Below are 20039 nucleotides of genomic sequence, written 5' to 3'. Positions count from 1 at the left end.
AGAAAATTTAACCTAACCTAACGAGAAATTATAGCTCTTCTCAAAAACCAGCAGAGGACATCAGCCAATTCCCAAACGCCAAGTCTGTTCACACCCTTTCTCGACTTCTTCGATCCTCTGATTAACTGGAAACTCATTGCTCCTGTAGCCTTGAGTTTCCCCACTTGCAGATCGAAACCCTTGCAATAAACTCATCTTTCTGCTTTGTTTTGTTCAATGTGCAGAGCTTGGGTTTTGACAGTGTGGGGACCTGGAATTGGCCACCCCAAGATATATCTCTTTGGCATCAGGATTATTTGAGGCTGATTGCTTTTGATAAACTGGGACAGGGAAGGAGGCTCTGAGGAAGGGAACTTGCCCTTTGTTAGGACACATTTACATTTGTAAGGTAAATCTCTATCTGTAAAAGGTGCCTCCCTCTCTGTACCAGGAAGAAGAAAGGCGATGACCTTCCTCTAGAAACTCTTAATCAATACCAAAGGCAAGGACTTAAATCTGCATTTTATTGTGCTTGTCTGGTAACCTCCTGTAACTGACTTCCCTCCCCCTCCCAAAGTTGGCATTTCTTTAAGGATTAAGCATCTTTCCTTATGCTAGGAACTGATTGCTGTGCTCACCTGTGACCGCCCAGCTCCAGACATGGACTTGCCTCCTGCCATGGCCACCACCGAGATAGCAGACCATTACCTGCTGTGTCCATCAAGCAATGTGCCAACAGGGCAATCTTGTGACTATTGTGGGAGGGACATTTCAATCACATGTGAAACACCCCATTTGGGGGTATATAACCACTCTGTGCACCCCACTTCTTCGGTGCCCTTTCTTCCTTCAGGTAGAAAGGCCCTGGGCCATGGTTCCTCATAAAACTTTGTTTAATTTTCTCTTGCTATTCTGTCTCATGCGAATTTAATTCGTTCTCCAGCCAGACGAACCCCCATTTGGGGAGAGGAAATGTCTTCCTCCCCTACAACAGCATTAACCAGTGCAGTTGAATTTGACCTAACCGTAATTATCTCCATAGGAAGAGAACCTAAAGAATTTCTTGAGAATTTGCAAAGATAAATTTTTTTAAAAATTTATTTGTTAAATTGGACTGTGGCAATTTTTGTTTGATTTTCCTTTAAACTGGTCACATAATTTTCATATATATTAGTGTATGTACAATACATTTCACAACAATGGACATTTTATTTTCATCTCCTTTCCTTTTCCCTTTTATGTTAACTGAAAACTGATTTGCTGAAATTCCTCCAGTGAGAATGAACATAATTGGCCACCTGGAATTCTCTCTGCTATAGCAGTGTTCTTGATCAGGAGGGGGCATGGACAGGAGTAAGGCAAGACAGTGAGCACCTGCATTTTAAAGTTGTGAAGGATAAACATTTTTATTTATAAAGTATTATGTGCTTTAGATGTTAAGCATATTCGAGTGTCCCACATATAAAGCAGAGGAAGATGAGCACAGATGTTAGCTCAGGGCCAGTCCTCCTCGCCAAAAAAAGGATTGGCAGCAATTAGCTCAGGGCTAATCTTCCTCAAAGAAAAAGAGAAGTTTGCAGAAAGAAGTTTGCCTATTTCCCATTGCTATATTTTAATCTGATCTCTATCTATTATGCCCACCACAACCTTCCTTCATGATTGTTTGTCTAGAGGTTAAAAACGAAATGGCACAGCCCCTGCCGTGCATAGTGGTAAAAACCATTCTTTTCCTAGAATTTTTTCAGCTGATTAATGTGTCTAAAGGAGTCTCCTTCTCTATAAGGAAACAAACTCAAAGATCTCGCATTCAGTTCGTATCTCTACTTTCCTTCAGATTTATCCATTGCAGATTACACATGCAATCTACTCAGTAATGTGTATCTCAGTGGCAAACATAATTGAGTAGCATCCTTCCTTTGTATAGGCAACTCTAACTTTCATTATATAATCTGTCATCTGTGCAGGTTGTCCTCTAACATGCATATTCACACTGTGGTGACAGCTCATGTTCCTAAGGAGTCTAGACATTGCCAGATCCCCTGATCTCTGATGACCTTCTGTTGGAGGGAGAGGATTCCCTGGAATACTGCTCCCTCATTTCTAAGATACCTATCATGCATGAGAGAGATCTTCTCTCTCTTATTCTCACTGGATATTATATATCTGACAAGAGACAATAAATCTCTCAGTATTTATTTTTTTGATCACTAATTTGCTACCTTTTTCAATATTTATTGGCTGTGCATGTGTGTGACTTCCTGTGTGCATTTCCCAATCTTCTTTTCTTGCTTTCTTTTTCTATTCCTCTTTTTAGTTTGACTCTTTACCTATTTTTCTATTGGATTACATTAATTGTTTTCATAAATTTGAGAGGTCAGTTCTTTGTATATTTGTTATTGTATTACTTTTGGTTCTCCAGAGGAAAAAAAAGATTATATATATATATACATATCCTCGCTCTCAGACAGAGAAAAAGAATTCTTTCTTACTCAGACTTTTATTCTATTCAGGCCTTCAACAGATTAAATGGGGCTCACCCACTTTGGGGAAAACAATCTGCTTTACATACCCAAATTACTTATTCAGATGATAATTACTTATCCAAATGATAATTATTCAAATGTTAATTCAAATTACTATTCAAATGTTAATCTTATCCAGAAATAGCCTTATAGACACACCCAGAAATAATGTTTAACTAAATATCTGTGCATCCTGTGACCCAGTCAAATTGACACACAAAATTACCGTCACAGCTATATTAACATTAGACTCATATAAACTGAAATACTTTTTTTGCTCTCTTTTTGAGCTTTTAACTTTGGTCACATTGCCTTTTGACCAAAAGTAATTTAATTTTTTTAAGTTAATAAAATATTTCAACTATTACTTTATGATTTCTTTAATTGCTTCCCCTGCTTAAGAATGTCATAAACTCTAACCTTGATTCTGGATTTGATCTGTATATTCTATCAGTCACATTACATATTGATAAACTAGAGAGTTATAATTTGGAATTTATCAAACTACATGCACAATTTTTTCTCAGTTCTCAGTCCCTTTCTTTTCTTTTCATTTCTCTTTCTATTGGCCTGTCAAGGTGAACATGGATATTGTTCAACTCTTTGAGCAATACTTAAAACTAACCTGGGATTTAGCTAAATAAATTGAGTGTTCAAAAAATTGGAGAACTTCACTCTTACAAGTAAAATTAAAATATAAGCTTTTATCATATTTGCTACTAAAGAATAGTATTGAATGAGTGCTTCCTAACCAGTGATTTACAAAGAGCCTGGGGCTTGTAATGATTTGAAAACATGCCACGGGCCAATTACTGTACCTACTCCCATGGCACTCACCAAGCTACAGTAAACACAGGTTACTGTAATTTCTTTCCAGTAAATAGAGTCCTGATAAATTCTAGCAACATTCTCTGCTCCAAATAGCCTCCATTATTATTATATGCATAAAGTCTGAACAATTGAAATCAGATTTATTTTGCAGCCTGACATTTTTAAAAAATCCAGAATAAAAGCTACAGCCAAACTAACTCTGTAAACATTTCAATATTTTGATATATATTTGGGGTCTGCGAAACAGTGGTTTCGTTATAAAAATTTGTGGTAGAAGTCCTTAGCACTGTGACCTCTGACATCTAAAGTGAATCAGATATTCTTATTAGTTTTCCTGGCTAAACCACTAAACCTTTTTTCTCCATTTCTCAGCCCAATTCTTTACCCTGTGTACTCAGGCACAGACAACTATGAAGAAACAAAAAGTAGGTTCTTTGCATTATTTGGCTATGGTGTATGTTTTACTGTATTACTGAAAAGCAATTGTTCATGTAGTTTTGAATTAATTTTACTGAAGCACACCTGCTATTATTTCTCCCTCCATGATTTTCCCTAAGGTCCCGCCCCATTGCCTAATGAACTGAGACAATTCAGCTCTAGAACTTGCATATTAAGGGTCCTCCATATCCTTTTCATTTTATTTCTCACTAAATAACTTCACAAAACTCATGATTACTCTGAGCAAAAATATCCAAATACATGATTCTATTCAGTGTTTTTTATCTTGGATCTTTGGACTACTATAAATAATGTGGCAATGAACATTCATATACGAGTCTTCGGGTGTACACGTTTCTTTAAAAACAGGTTTTGCTTTTTAGGGAAGCTTTACGTTCACAGCAAAAGTGAGAGGATACAGAGATTCCCCATATACCCTCTGACCCGACACATACTTAGCCACTCCCATTATCAACATCCCATGGCAAAGTGTACATTAGCTACAACTGGTGAACTGACATTGACATGTCATTATCACTCAACATCCCACCAGCAGCGAATGAGAATTACTGCTGCTCTCCTTCCTTGCAAACATTTGGTGTTGTCAGTGTTCTGAATTTGGCCATTCAAATAGGTTTCTAGTGGCATCTCCTGTTGTTTTAATTTGCATTTTCCTAATGACCTGTATGACTTTTTAATTATAAACATTCTAATAGGTGTGAAGTGACATCTCACTAGGAAACTAGCGTTTTCCTAAAGATTACTGATTATGAACAGCTTTTCACGTGCTTTTTGGCCTTTTGGCATGTCATCTTTAGTGAAGTGATTATTCAGATTTTTGTGCCAATATTTATTTGGGCTATTTGTATTCTTGAATTGTAAGATTTCTTGGTATATTTTGGATATAAGTCCTTTATAGGATATGTGATTGCAAATATTTTCTGCCAGTCTGTGGCTTGCCTTTTCACTTTCTTTAAGGGGTTGAGGATTTTTGTGTCTGATTTCGTGAAGGATTTTGATCTATAGGTTTCCTGTTTTCTGATATCTTCATGTAGCTTTGAAATCTGGGTAATTCTGGCCTTGTAGAATGAGTTAAGAAGCATTCTCTCCTGCTGTATTGTGGTATAGTTTAAGGAGTATTGATATTATTTTTTCTGAACATTTTGGTAGAAATCATCTGGGGCTGGACATTTCTTTGTATGGGGGACAATTTTTCATTACCAACTTAATTAGTCTCTCTCTTTTTTTTTTTTACAAGTCTATCCAGATTTTCCATTTCTTCATGAGTCTATGCAGCTAATTTATGTTTCTAGGAATTTCTCCATTTCATATAAGTTGTCCAATTTGTTCATAGTAGTCCTTAATTTTAAATCTGTTATGTCAGTAGTGCTCTCACCTCTTTTACTCCTGATGTTGATAACTTGTGTTCTTTTCTCTATTTTTCTTGGTCAATGTACTTAAATGTCAGGTTTTTTTTTTGAAAAAGAACCAACTTCTGATGTTTAAATTATCTGTTGCTTTTTATATTTTGTATTTTATTAATTTCTGTTCTCATCTTTATTCCTTTTTGAGGGATTTATTTTTCTTGCTTTGGGTTTAGTTTTCTGTTCTATTTCTAGTGTCTTAGATAAAAACTGAAGTTTTTGATTTGAGATCTTCATTCATTTTTTTATATTACTATTGATCTGTTTGAATTTACATCTTCCACTTTGATATTTGTTTCTCTGTGCAATTCTGATTTTATGTTTGTCTACTAGTCTTCCTTTATCTGCCTTCTGTTATGATAAATGAGAATATACTATTATAATATTAAAATTTTTTAACTATATTTTTCTATTTTTCTTCTTACTAATTGCTCCAGAGGTGACATTATACATTTATCTGAATCTACTTCAGATTTGTGCTAATCTAATTCTAGTAAAATATAGAAATTTTGTACCAATGTAACTATATTCTCTCTCCCTTTCTCTGTGTTAATTGTATACATTACATCTATATAGGTTCCACATCCAACAATGGAGTGTTATAATTAATGTTTTATATAATCCTATGCGTTTTAAAGAAGCTTAGAGCACAAAGAAAAGAATATATTTATACAGTTTTAATTATATATTAAAAAAACATATTTATAGAGTTTTGTATATTAAACTACTCATTTTATAATTTCCTGGGTTTTAAACTTCTTTTGAATTTGAGTAACAACTTGGTGCCACTTCCTCATTCCAAAATAGATTTATTACCTTACTCTTCCTTTGCTCAAAAATCATGTAGATATATCTTTATAAGTCCAAGGATATACCTTAATTATTATTTTATATAGTTTAATAAAAACAGTTAAAAGAAGAATGGAGAAAAATATATAATTACACCATATTTTATAATTACCTACCCAGTTACTTTTACCAGTGCCCTTTATTTCTTGATGTGGATTCGAATTACTCTGTTCTCACTTCCTTTCAATCTTATAACTTCAAACATGTATATATTCTTATGTCATCTCTGATAGCAATGAATTCTCTCAGTCTTTGTTGTCTGTGACTGTCTTTAATTCATCCTCATTTTTGAAGGATAGTAGTCTCAGATAAAGATTCCTCCTTGATAGGTTTTTTGTTTTGCTTTGTTTTTTTTTAGTGTTTTGCAGTCGTTGTTTTCCTTGCAGCACTTTGGTCAAGTCATCACACTGCCTCTGGCCTTCATCCTTTGTGGTGGGACGTCAGCTTTAATACTTCACACGATTCACTTGCATGTGGTATATCAATTTTTACTTGCTGCTTTGAAGATTTTCTTTTTGTCACTGTATTTCAGTTGGCTGACTATGTGTGTCTAGGTGTGAATATCCTTGTTTTATTTCACTTAGAGTTTGTTGAGCTTCTTAGATATGTAGGTTAGTGTGTTTAATAAAATTTGGAAAGACTTTGGCCATTATTTCTTCAAACATTTTTTCTGTCCTGTTCTTCCTCTTTATTCCTTCTGGTACTCCTTTACATGTATGTTCATATGCTTAATGATGCTTCACAGGTCTCTGAGTCACCATTTTTCTTTCTCTATTTTCCTTTCAGGTCCTCAGACTGGATAATCTCTTTTGACCTATCTTCAAAACTTCTGATGCTTTCTTATTCTAGTAAAATCTACTGTTGATCCCCTCTAGTAATTTTTTTTATTTTAGTTATTGTACTTGTCAACTCTAGAATTCCCTGGGATTATATTATATAATTTCTATCTCCTTATTGAGATTCTCTATTTGATCAGTCATCATCATCATATTCTCCTTTAAGTCTTTAAAAATAAGTCCGTTTAGTTCTTTGAACACATTTAAATTAGCTGCTTTGAAGTCCTTGTCTACTAAGTTCATTATTTGGGCCTGGCTTCTTTAGGATTGTCCCAGGTGTGCCTAGCTTGGTGGTCAGCCAGTCACTGGTCAGAGGTTGTGCTTAAACCTTGAGCCACAGGCTTTGATCCTCTGAATTAGGTCTGTTTGTAGCTTTGGGAATGCTTTCAATTTCAGGGAAGTTAAAAGTCTGCTCTACATTCAGCCAGTGACAGTTGCTCACAATTCTCTCTGGTGTCTCCTGAACAGGCACAGACTTGCACATGTGCACAGACTTCTGGACCAGCAGGGATGGAGTCTGAAGTTAGGAGAATCCCTATGACTCTATCTATTTCTAGCTGTGCATGTTAAATTTCTGGACAGTCTGCCATTTCTCTTGCCTCCACTTGCATCACAGTGATATTAGCCCTCCCTAATTGTTTGCCACTGTGATTTCTAGAAAGTGTCCTTAGAAGTAGATATTCCCTTGCTCTGTCATATACAAATTCAAACACCTCAGGTAGATCCATGAATAGAATTTCCTCAACATAGTGCTGGTGATGAGGATAATGTGAAATTCCTATCCTCCCAGCCACCTAGAATAGAATCTCTGTGCCCTAGAGCTTCAATTGGCTGCAAGAGGGTTAGAAAGTGAATTGTCATTTTCTCGTGTCCTTCCTTCGTGGTCTAAAGTGGATTTGCTGCACCATAGAGTCAGAGTTATGGCATGAGGATGAAAACTAGGAATACCACCCAGAATATAGCATCCTCAACTAGTTCCTGGCATGTAGAAAGGAGTAGCCCCAGGCTTAAATGTCACAGACTCCAACTGGTTTTACTGAGAATAAGTTCATTTTCTTGAATAAATTATTTTCAACTTGTATTCTCTCTAGTCAGTTTCTAGAGATTTTAAATGGTTGTATTTGACTATTTTATATTCTTTAATTCATTCTCAAAGTTTAAAGAGAATACACAGATATTTTACGACATGCCAAGACTGAGAACATTTCATATAAAATAAAACTTAAAGACATGCTCTTACTAGCAAGATTTGAATTACAATAATAAATTCAAGGCTATCCATATGAGAATTTTTAGATAAATAAGACATAAAGGGACATAGATTACTGCTTACCTTAGAGATTTACTTATAATCATCACTAATCCTATCCCAGGTCTTGTGAAACATCCAATATTTTTCTTTAAAATTTCTTACCCATTTTGCTTGCATATATGTTGCCACTAAATGCTTCATGTCACTCATGCATTGTCTTCTTATCTCTCTGTGATGAATTCAAATATAGAATAAATCCAATTTCCTTTATTTTCCTACCAAACATTGCTTTAAATAGGCCTATCACGCAGGGTACAATTCTATTGGAAATTTGGAGAGTAACAGCGAAATAGTTCACGTTATAGCATAGCAGAGAAGTTAAAAGATAATGAAAGTATCATAGATTTCCACTTTCTAAAAACCTTCAGCTGTCTTCAACACATGTAATTATATCTTAAAGTAATTACATGTAAATATATCTAACATATATTTATGTTAGGCATAAATACATCTAAACATAAATAAATATATCTAAAAGTGATACGTAAACACAAAATGTATAGTCAAAACAGAAATAACCAGTGGAAACAATGGTAAAGAAGTTTAAAACAAGTATTAAGCAATATAAGATATTTATATGAATAAAATTACAATGAAAAAATGAAAAGATCTGTTATAAAGATTTTGTGTCCACAATGGAATATCTAAATATGAAAATCAAAACTATTTAGGAATAGAAATAGAAAAAGAACCATAATCTACAGGGTGACTTCAGTGGTCTGTTTTGCTTTATGTAGCAGGCACAAAATAAGCACCTGGTGGGTAATTTGTAATAATTTCTCTACCCAAGACTACAAAATGTCTCAATGATTTTTATTTTTATTTTATTCTCAACCCCCTAAACCAATGTAAACATTAATAAAACATAAAGCATTATCAAATATCTAGGCTGAGAATATGTCTCTGAGGCATGTTATTTTATTTTGTCTATTTAATTTACATTTGGAATTTACGAAGAGATATATAAACTGTTTTGTGAAATTGTGGAGAGCATTAATTTTATTTTCTTAATTCTAGGATTTTTTACTTATTTCCTTTTAATCTATGCCATACAGCAAAAGTCAAGGAGCTACTAAGATTATGCTGTGACTATGCCAGTGATTTGATGTCTTGTGAATAGACTTCTCCAAGGCTAGGAGATCCCAGCTGTTCACCCATTTGGTTCCTGTTTAAGAGCAAGTAGAAAATCATGCTTCTACATTGCCAAAATATTTCCTACTGCCAAGAGAACACAGTCAGTGATGCTGAGGAAACCATAAGGTGATGTTTGAAAAATATAATTCAGAATATGTTCTTTCCACTTTCTGGTGTGTATGCTGTTATTTCATACAAGAAGAAAAAGCACAAGAATGAAGAAAATGCAAGAATTAAGTTTTTCATATGGAGGTTAATTTTTGAAACCTTTGAAAATGAATTATATTTAGCAGGGTCTCACAGGGAGACCAGTAGTACCCTAATGAGGAAAGTTAATATAAACCCTATTACTTGAAATTTTTAAAATATACTAAATTTAAAAAGAAAAAACGCTTAAAAGTATACATGAATAATAAAACTAATTCAAATAATATGTAAGAAAGTCATCACATTCATGGAAAAATGAGGTCTCAGGAACACTATGAAATCAACACATTTTCAAAACAACTTGGATATCATAGTGTATAACTTAGGTAAACCAAGTGTGAAATGTCTTAAAAGTCATATACATAATAAAGTTCATTTAGTTGGAAATGCTGTTTTTCTTTGAACTGAGAAACCTGTTTCCTTATAATTCTTTACAGGAGTAAGCACAATTTTCACACCTTAAACTTAAATATTGAGGAAGAAATCATTTCAGAAATTGTGAAGAAACTCCTAAGGATGGGGAAAGGGCTCCTGGATCTGAATAGCACCACAGAAACTGTTCTGGAGTGGATCGGGTCATAGCAAAGCTTCCACATGCCACTTTTAACGTGGAGAAGTGGCATTTCCAGGATCCTTCTGTGACCAGGACTTGAGGTAACTCAGCTGAGAAGGAGTAAAGAACATTGGGATCAGGAACTGAGGTCAGAACAGGTGGTAGTCACTTACCTGTTATTCTCCCTTTCGTGTCAGCCACTCTGAACTCCTTGATGATCTTCAAACATGCCAGGCACACTACAACCTTAGGGCTTTATGCTGGCTGTTCTCGTACCTGGAATGTTCTTTCCCCACATTTCTCTTGGTTCAATTTTGCTCCACCTTCAAGTCTTGGCTCATATCTCATCTTCAAGTTGACGTCCCTGTAGAATATTGCAACTTCCCCATTCCAGATATTCCAGTTTGCTTTACCCAATTCTTTTCATTTCATATTTACAATATGCTTTCCTTATTATAAAGTTATGTCCTCTCAATAAATAATTTACTCCTTATTTCTATTGTTGTCTGCCTGTTTCTACTTCTTAGAATATATGCATCCTGAGGTCAAGTAACTTAGATTTGTTAACTGAGGTCTACCACATAGAACAATGTCTGGCATGTGATAGGCACTTTGCATGTATTTGTCGAGGGAATGACTAATGAGTACATCTTACACACTGAAGTCTAAACAACACAGCAAACCACCAGGAGTACAATTGTCTAAATCAATGTACAGATATAACTATAAATGAGCTCTTTAATTCTTAGTCACTATTTATCCCATAATTGGTGAAAATGATATTTAAGAATAATTTTAATTGCATCTCAATTCTAATCCAAATTCTCTCCTTTCTTTCGTAGTTTTCCAATATTGTGTTACTCTTTCGCATTTCTATATCCCTAAATCTGATTTTTCCTTTGTTCTCATCTCACATATTTAATCCTGACAATTTATATCTCTGATATCAGTAATTTATTAAAAGATCTTTAAATGTAGATATTTTCAATGAAGTTTTATCTGGTTATTTATGTGAATTTTTTTTATCCTGCTCTAATGTGTATAAGTGTCAGACAAGAGAATATTTGTCAAAATTAAGAAAGGAAAAATATTGCCATTGACTCATCTCCCAAAAAGCATTCTAGAGATGTGATAAGGTTTTATTGATTTCTGTGGCTTTAAATGGGACAAAAATAATTTGTCGATCAATAGCTGTGGAAATATCCTTTTTTATTAATTTTATCTCGGATATTTTTAGTCTCGCTTCTGACACCCTGTGTACTATTTGCCAAATCATCCACACCTATCGTGTACAAAACTCCTCCTCTTAGTGTGGTATCTGAGATTAAATGCTGGAGTAGTGCTGTCTACTTGCAAATATGGATATATGATATGAAGATATATTTTAGTTAACATTGTTCCTGGCTAGGATAGTTTACAAGATTGAATATAAACTTCTGACTCCCATTTGATCAGCTTTCTCTCTGGTGACTTAGGGTAAGTCACTTCATTCATCATTTTGTTTTGTTTTGTTTTCCTCGTTTTTAACTGGAAGAAATTAACCAAAATCATCTTTTAAATCTAATTCATTATAATAAAAATTTAATTTTAGTTTCTAAGTCCAGTATTCCTTTAAAGGTGTGGACTACATTCTGGTAACCTTTTCTTCCATAAGGCCTCATTCTACCATTATTGGTCACCAGATCCCTGCAGCTGGCTGTCAATTGTCACAGAATTTTGCTTCTTTAACTCCTGTACATAGATTCAGAAAGGAATTTCCTCTGATAGCATAACATATAGCATGCACACAGACAAACTAATACACTTAGTAATTTAATTCAAATTTGAAATAACTTGCCATGATAGGATCTTCGAATATTTCTACATCTACAATTTTCACAATAACACCTGAACTAAACCAATATGAAGATCTGAAAGACTTAAATACCAAGAATCAAAGACCTTGAATCACAAATTCAGGGAAGCATATATGTACCTGTGTGCACATATGCAACGTGTATACCACCCAGACTTGTGGCTAGTTTCTAATAGAAACAGCTTTGAGTAGTAAGTTGTAGCTATATGTCATAAACTAATATTTATATTATCATGTGTTTACCCAAGAAATAAGGGAATTAAAGTAATTGCAAGCTCTTCATCTAATAATGTGACTTAGCTTATTATCTAGATATGTCAGCTTCTGGCACCTTCACCTATGCAAATCAGCTATCAGTAATAGACTACCGTTTGCAAGACTTTTTGATAAAATTAAATCATGTGTCCTGTGTTTCAGTCTTCAGATATTAAAGAAGTCAACACCATTGGAGATTAAAGATAAACATTTAAAATGACTGTGGGTGGCATAGAAAGATTATTTCCATCTGCATGATATTTATAGAATATAATAATGGAGAGAATTTCTGTAAGTTGTAGTTCTAGTCAAAATATTTTAAAATGTGTTGATCATATTTTAATCTATAGTGGTAAAATATGGCCTTTTAAATGACTTATATGTTTATTTGCTTGTTGTGTTCACTTTCTTTGATTTAAAAAAAAGTCAAGATCTAAGGGATAATTTATGCCTCTGTCTTTAAATTATGATTAACATGAAGATTTTTGATTAAATTTAGCTTAAACATTATGAAAATTGAGATGTTAAATCATCCTTATTACATAACCAAATTAATTTTTGTGCCCTTTGCTATTGTTTGTAGAAAAAAAATACATATATATAAATAATCTCCTTTGGCAGAGCTCAAGACCATCCTGACAACTGGCCTCCTAATATTTCTTACTGAACTAGATGTCTCATTTATGAACAGTAGCCATAATATTATTATTCTCTTGCATTGTGCTATGAGAGTTTACCCAAACTCTGTGTGGAACTTGTTTTTTATCCCTTTTCTTGCAAGAAGCAAAAAAAAACCATATCAATACTGACTCTTCAAAAATTAATAACGTATTTGGAGACAAAACGATATATGAGTTACTCTTCAAAATAATAAATTAACAGTTGCTAATTCTGTTTTATTTCTTATGGACTTTATATTGGGTCACATAGCATGGGATCCTGAAGTTAGAAATATCATTAATCTCAAATAATTTATCTTAATCCCACCTTCTGAACCAAAAAATGTAAAACAAATTTTTAAGGTTTATATTCTCCAAAGTTCTGTTGGGATTCAAATACATTTAAGAAAAAAAAGAAAAGAAGAGATATTCAAAACAGAAACAGCAAAATCAAAACAACAAAACAAGGATTGAGCTATAGAAGATGAGAATCAAAATGAGTAAGGAAGTAAATGAGTTATAGAAATTGAGACAATAGATAAAAAATTAACCCAAATCATTATATCATAAACATTTACACTTGGGATAAATTATGGTATATTTTACATATTTGTAAAAGTGCTACCATTTATTGGTAATTGTCTTGCTGCAAAATCAGATTAGATTAAACCAAGCATTGGGTTCTTCCTATAGCTCCGAGATTAGCTTGTGTATTTGGAAAAGCTGTAGATACCTAAGGTTAAAAATTAATAGCCAAATGGACTTTCAATCTCAGCTCCAAGATGTAAAGACTCTGGAAGCCAGCATTAGAAAATATTAGACAAATTGAAAATCAATGATTTTTCTTGGATCCATCTAAGAATTGAGGTGACCTGGCCAACGGCCATTCCAATATGCCATTGCAACAGCCAACACTGCTGTTTCTGATAATTGCCTGTGTTGAAGTTGACTGATATATCCTGCCCAGAATATTAAATCTACTACACATCCATTTTCAAGTCTGAGCACTCATCAACTCACCCTGCCACCAAAGGAGCAGGAGAGACAAATACCAATACAACTACAGGCTACATTTTCTGAACAGTCTCCTGATCAGCATAATTTTAGCAACAGTGAAGATCTTATAGATTACTGTCCTTCAGCCGGACTTCATCTTTCTATGGGCAGAAAGGCAGGAAAGGATGTACAAAAAGGCAGCTCTGAGAGCTGGGAACTGGCCTGTTGTTGCCAGGAGGTGACCTGCCACTCACAGCTAGGTAATTACAGCTAGTCTTTGTGTTCTATTGAAATAAAAACTCTCAGAATACAAACAACAGACAAGACCACTCTTGTCTTGATGAATCAAGACAAAAATAAGACCACTCCATAGTTATATCTGAACTCATAAAAAAATAAACCACAAAAATGACCAAATAGCTACCTATCCTGACTCTATATAAATGGCCATTGCTTCTTCATCAGTTAAAGGTCCATCTGACTATAGTTTCCCTTCCATAATTACCCACTCTTCATTTCTACCATTTCCTGCATAAGGCTTATTAAGATACCCAGTCATAGAATTACCACCATTTTCAGACAGCATCCAATCCAGAGCAAAGCTCTGCTTTCTTGAAACCTCCCCAAATCTACTAACATCCTCTCACTGAGGATATGGTTTTTATTCTCTTTCGTTGTGAGGAGTCAATAGTCAGCTATTCAAAATTATATGTGTGTTCTTGGTGATCTTTAGCTAGAGAGCATTGACACATGGAATAAGAAAGATTTTACTCTGATATGAATAATCAGCTATTATTTTATTGACAAGAAGTAATCTTCCAATTTAGATGTAATTCTAATTCCCATTTCAATTGTGTTTGTTCCTTAAAATTATCTATAAATGTTTTTTCTTTCTTTAAAATTTTGTCTCCCAGATGTCCCCACATGTGATCCGGCCTGTCCATACACTGTCCAGACCCGGAGATGGATGCTAGGGAGCATGGATGCCTGGTTGGGGTGGCAGGTGCATGCACAAGTTGCTTGCCACGCACCTGTTCTCAGGCATCCCAGACCTTTAGGCTTTCGTGAGTAGGGACCACCCAAGCCCAGCAGGTCATCTTCTGGGACCAGCGGTTCCCCACACCGCACTCCTTATGCAGAATGGGGAAGGTCCTTCAAGCCAGATCCCTCATGGTCCTGTGCCGGGAAGATACACACGGCCTCTGTGGAAGTCAGTTCTCCCCAGTATCTCTCATCAGCGGACTCCCCGGCACTGCCCAGGATGGCAGGGCTGAGGAGTTCCCGTGAGATCTGGCTGCAGGGGAACAGGATTCTCTGTTTGGCAGCCAGCTGGACCTTAGCGTCACATGTGCCCTCCAGAAATCCCCGCTTGTGGCCCAGGGTATCCTACCGTGTCTGGAACCAGGGAGAGACCCCAGGGACTCTGGGTGCCGAAGCATGTGGCACACGTGTCTGTAAATCTTAAAATGGATTTTCATTTTCTTTCTCCGTTTTTATCATTATCTTCCTCATTTTAATCTCTTTATCCTTTCCCCTATCCTCTGGGCAATCTTTTAAAGTTTGCCTCTTTTTGTTCTTTGATATTTCTTCAAATAACAAGCGTATATTTAGGATCTCTAATATTCATTTTAATTAAGCTGTATAAATGTGGATACATTTCAATACTTCCTTTTCATCTTCTGCTCTTTTTAATTTGTTTCTTGTCTTTACATCTCTTCCTGTTGCTCCCTAATTTTTCCCACTTGTCTTCAACCTGCAATTGTTAATCGTTTTCTATTCACAATTTGTGTTTCTTTTATTCTTTTGAGACCTGAACCATTGCCTTTTTGTTTTGTTTTGTTTCTTACAAAAAATCAGGTTGAAGATATTTGTTTTTCATCTAAGTCTTCACAATGGAATCTCTGCTTGCACTGGTTCTTGAGTCCTTCTCAATTGTTACGTCATACGATTTTCCTCTTCGGTAATGTTTGCCCTGATACATATTTGTCAAGAAGGTATCAAGGGATTTTCCTTGGTGAGTTCATTGGCCAATATATGCTGATTGAATTTCTTTTATGTAGTTGTAATTTCCTAGTTGTAGTTGTGGTGTATGTTCTAGTATAATTTTTTGTGAATGAGGCATAATTGTCTGGTATTGTTCTGCTGTGTTAAAGTTGGCTCCTGCCCTACCTCAGTTCCCTGTTTCTGTGAAGATTCAGAATAGACAGGTCTATTTGAAATGCTCCATATTCTTGGCATGCACCCTATCAGAGACCTCTTGTCATTATACTAATACTCTCCCTAGTCCAGCTCTGTGTATTAGCACAGCACCTTCAAAAATGCATGCTCCATCGCCAACATCTCTCCCCATTTCTTGCCCTCATGTATCCTTGGCAGTTTTAACTGAGTATAATTTGTGTGTGTTTGTATGTGTGCCATTGGGAGAAGAATGGTATGTATGTCCTTCAATCCATTGGCTTAAAGCCAATTTGCCAAAGTACAATTCACTAGAAGTCAATTGACTTCTGGTATTGAGTGGTATTATTCACTGAATATCCAATTTTCTTAGTAACAAATTTGCTAAATAAACAAAGCATCCTGTGTTTTGCTAAATAAATTTGCTAAATAAACAAAGCATCTACATAAAGCCTTAGAGCAGTTCATGGAAAAATGTGTTTATTTCCAAAGTGTAAAGTATATAGGTATCAAGATATTTTCTCCAGGCTATATATTAATGCTACCATTTCACCAAATTGGATAAATTGAGGGCACTTTTATGTTTTTTAAAAAGTAATTATAAAATGAACACTTCCAAAGGCTCAGGGAAAAGAGCAGAAGGGCAGTTTTGTTGGATGGAATTATGAAGAGGTATTGCAGAACACTGTGGAGATAAATGCAGTGTGTGGCTTCACAGTAGGGTTTGCCTTTTGGATGCTGTCTTTTGTTACATCCTGAAGCACTCCCTCTCCCTTCGTGTCTATTAATTTTCCACATAGTAAATAATACCACCTGATTCTTTTTGCTTATTGTCTATCTCTTCTACATCAAACTGTAAGCTCTCTGAAACAAAGGGCTTTGTTTTGTTCACTGCTGAATTCCCAGTGCATAGAAATAGCGTATGCTCAACAATAAAAATAAAAATCATGGTAGATAGTGTTCCCAATAAGTATTCACTCTTCCCTCAGCACACCCTCTGTAGGAGAATTATACTTCTTGATATTGGCTTAAGTCACATGATTTGATTTGGCTAAAAGACTGAATAGATGGTTGGCTGGCCAATTCTAAAACAGATTTTAACTGATCCATAGACCAGTGAACCAGAAATAAATATTTGTTGTTGAAAGTCAGTGAGTTTTGGGGTAGTTTATTACATGGCATTATCACTGCAAAGACTGAAAAATGCCATAATTCACAGTTCTATAGTGCTTACTATAAGCCAGATACTGCTTATAGTACATTATATATTTAATGTGTGTGTGTGTGTATATATATATATATATATATATATATATATTAACATCTTCAATCTATCAATGAGGAGGATACTATTATCAGCCAGATTTTACACACGAGAAATCCAAGGCGTGGTGTTTAAGTAACGTACTCAAGTTTATACAAAGCATCAGTTGTAGAGCAAAGATTTGAACCAACGTTTTCTGGTTCAAGAATTAGGGTTGTTAGATTTAGCAAATAAAAACGACAAGATATTAATTAATTTGAATTTCATATAAACAATGAATAACTTTGAGTTGTTGTTTTAGTATAAGTTTTTTCCAACTATTCTAAGGGTGTCCTATATTTTATATGCAATCTTATCCAGAGTTCTTTCTCTTAATGATAATGTTGCATTGTTGCTTTATAAATATTAATAGAATAAATGAATGGCCAAAAATGATATGAATGTGATTCATGTCAGGATTAATTGCTCTTAAAATTTTTTTGGTATTTACTTGTTGATCGTTTCTATGTCAGCAAGCCTCACTGTGTTGTCAAAGTGTGATGACACTTGTAGCCTACATCCATTGGTAACATTCAGTATTAGTGCATCCAGGCTGCTATAACAGAATTCCATAGACTGGGTAACTTATAGATGACAGAAATATATTTATTTTACTTTTTTTTTTTTGGAGGAAGATTTTCCCTGAGCTAACATTTGTGCCAATCTTCCTCTACTTTTTATTATGTGAGCCACCAGCACAGCATGGCTTCTAACAGAGTGGTGTAGGTCTGTGCCCAGGAACCAAACCTGGGCCAGTGAAGCAGAGTGCACTGAACTTAACCACTAGGTCACTGGGGCTGGCCCAGCGATGTATTTCTTACAGTTCTGGAGGCTAAGAAGTCCAAGATCAAGGTGCTGGTAGATTTGGTGCTTGATGAGGGCCCATTCCCTCCCTGGTTCATAGACAGTCATCTTCTCACTTTGTCTTGTCATGGAGGAAGGAAAGAGGGAGTTCTGCAGGGCCTCTTTTATAAAGGCATTAATCTCATTCAGTGGGGCTTCACCTGCATGAACTAATCATCTCCCAAAGGCCCCACTGGTGAGTAGGTTTCAACATATGAATTTCGGGAGAGACACAAACATTTACTGTATAGCACATTCCAAATAATATATTGGCAAAAGCTCATAATAGATGTCCATGAAACGCTTTGTCATATGAAAAGGGATAATATTAATTATTCAAGACTTTTTTGAATTTGCAAATCCAAGTCATTTAGCAATTCAAAAGCAGGTGTAAAAAAATTAGCATATTCAACAGGTTGAGAGCCAAAAATACTCAAGAAATAAAACAAGATTGTGATACATTGAAATAGTTCTTGGCTTTTTTCTGATGTTGGGTAAGCTTCAAATACAACTTTATGTGTTACATTTATAGAAATAAATCTCATTAGGTAATTCATCACAGTTTACTCTGTAATCACCTACTATAAACCAAATAATGAGCAGATATAGTTCACTTTATTAATTTTTTCATCCAAATAATACTTTTTAAAATTGTTTTCTATGGGCAAGGCATTATTCTGTATCCTGAAAATATAGCTTTCTCTCCTCAGAGAGTAAAAAATAAGTCATCTTACCTACCCTCAAAATTTGAATTGAAAAATATATATACGCATATGTAATTATAATAAAATTTATCAGAGGGTAAAAGAGGTATTTTCAGAGAAATTTGGCAAATGGGGGCAGAACTAATAGCCTTAGTGAAGTAGAAAAGACTTTAATGATAAGTTGACATCTGAATTGTATCTTTAAGGAGTAGTAGGTGTTAGCAGGGAGAGACACTTAGTTTTCAAAGGTGTGGAGAAGTAATACAGTATGTCATGTTTGGAGGATATTAAAAAGTTGGGTGTGGCTGGAATGAAACAAGTTTTACATGCAATTGAATCTTGGCAAATTATGAGGAATAAGACTGAGAAGCAATCTTTTGTTTTAAAGTGATACATAGAAATGTAAAGGTAAGCATTTAAATAATTTTTTCTAGAGATGATATGAGGCAACATAGATCCGTAAGCAGATATGTATCATTCTTATATTTGTGCTTTTTAAGGAAATGATCAAATCCATCTGGGTGCGTCACGTTTTCCCTCCGGAAAAACAGGAATTTCAGAATGGGAGGCATGGAAAAGTTGCCCTGATTATATCAGTTTAGTAGCTCCAAGTAAAGTTTGAGGATGAAAAAGATATTTCTCCAATTGATTACAGATTTTATCACTACAAAGACCGGAACATTCTGTGGCATTTCTGGAGCGACATCCTGTCTGGAGTGTGTATTCTTAACTTTATCTCTCCTGCTGGGATTTCTTGAACAGTCAACCTGGGCATTCGTTTGTTATCTGGGGGTTATAAGGTAGGGATGAAAAATCACCATCCTAAACAAGTTTGAAACACCTTGTTGATTATTTTGAATATTCAGTTGCATAGATTCAGTCAAAGAGAGAAGAGGAAAAAATAAGACTCTACCTCCTATAAGCAATTTATGCAAACTTTAAAGGAACAGTGAAAAAAATATATGTTTATTTGGAGTGAGAACTATTACAGAGTAAGTAAACATTACTTAACAAATGAACAAGTAAATTAGATAAATCTTCCTTAAATATATTTTAATGAAAAAAATTATTAGTTTTAAAATATTATAGCAGTCTTTGTGTTAATAATGTGGTATTAAAGACATTTCTCATCCTCTCCCTTCTCTGAAACCAATTGAAAACAAG

At 34.8% G+C, this 20039-nt stretch overlaps 1 long non-coding RNA gene across 1 annotated transcript in view; it reads left to right on the top strand.

Annotated features, from left to right (window-relative positions):
* Positions 1-11674, top strand: part of LOC123284221 (uncharacterized) — a 266845-nt gene extending 255171 nt beyond the window's left edge. The window contains exons 4-5 of the long non-coding RNA XR_011502436.1: positions 9247-9451; positions 9970-11674. This is a non-coding gene — a long non-coding RNA (uncharacterized lncRNA). The remainder of the gene's footprint in view (positions 1-9246; positions 9452-9969) is intronic.
* The last annotated feature ends 8365 nt before the right edge of the window (positions 11675-20039 follow it).

Source organism: Equus asinus, chromosome 3 (assembly GCF_041296235.1).
Source record: "Equus asinus isolate D_3611 breed Donkey chromosome 3, EquAss-T2T_v2, whole genome shotgun sequence".
NCBI lineage: Eukaryota > Metazoa > Chordata > Mammalia > Perissodactyla > Equidae > Equus > Equus asinus.
This window is presented reverse-complemented; position numbering and strand designations above follow the sequence as displayed.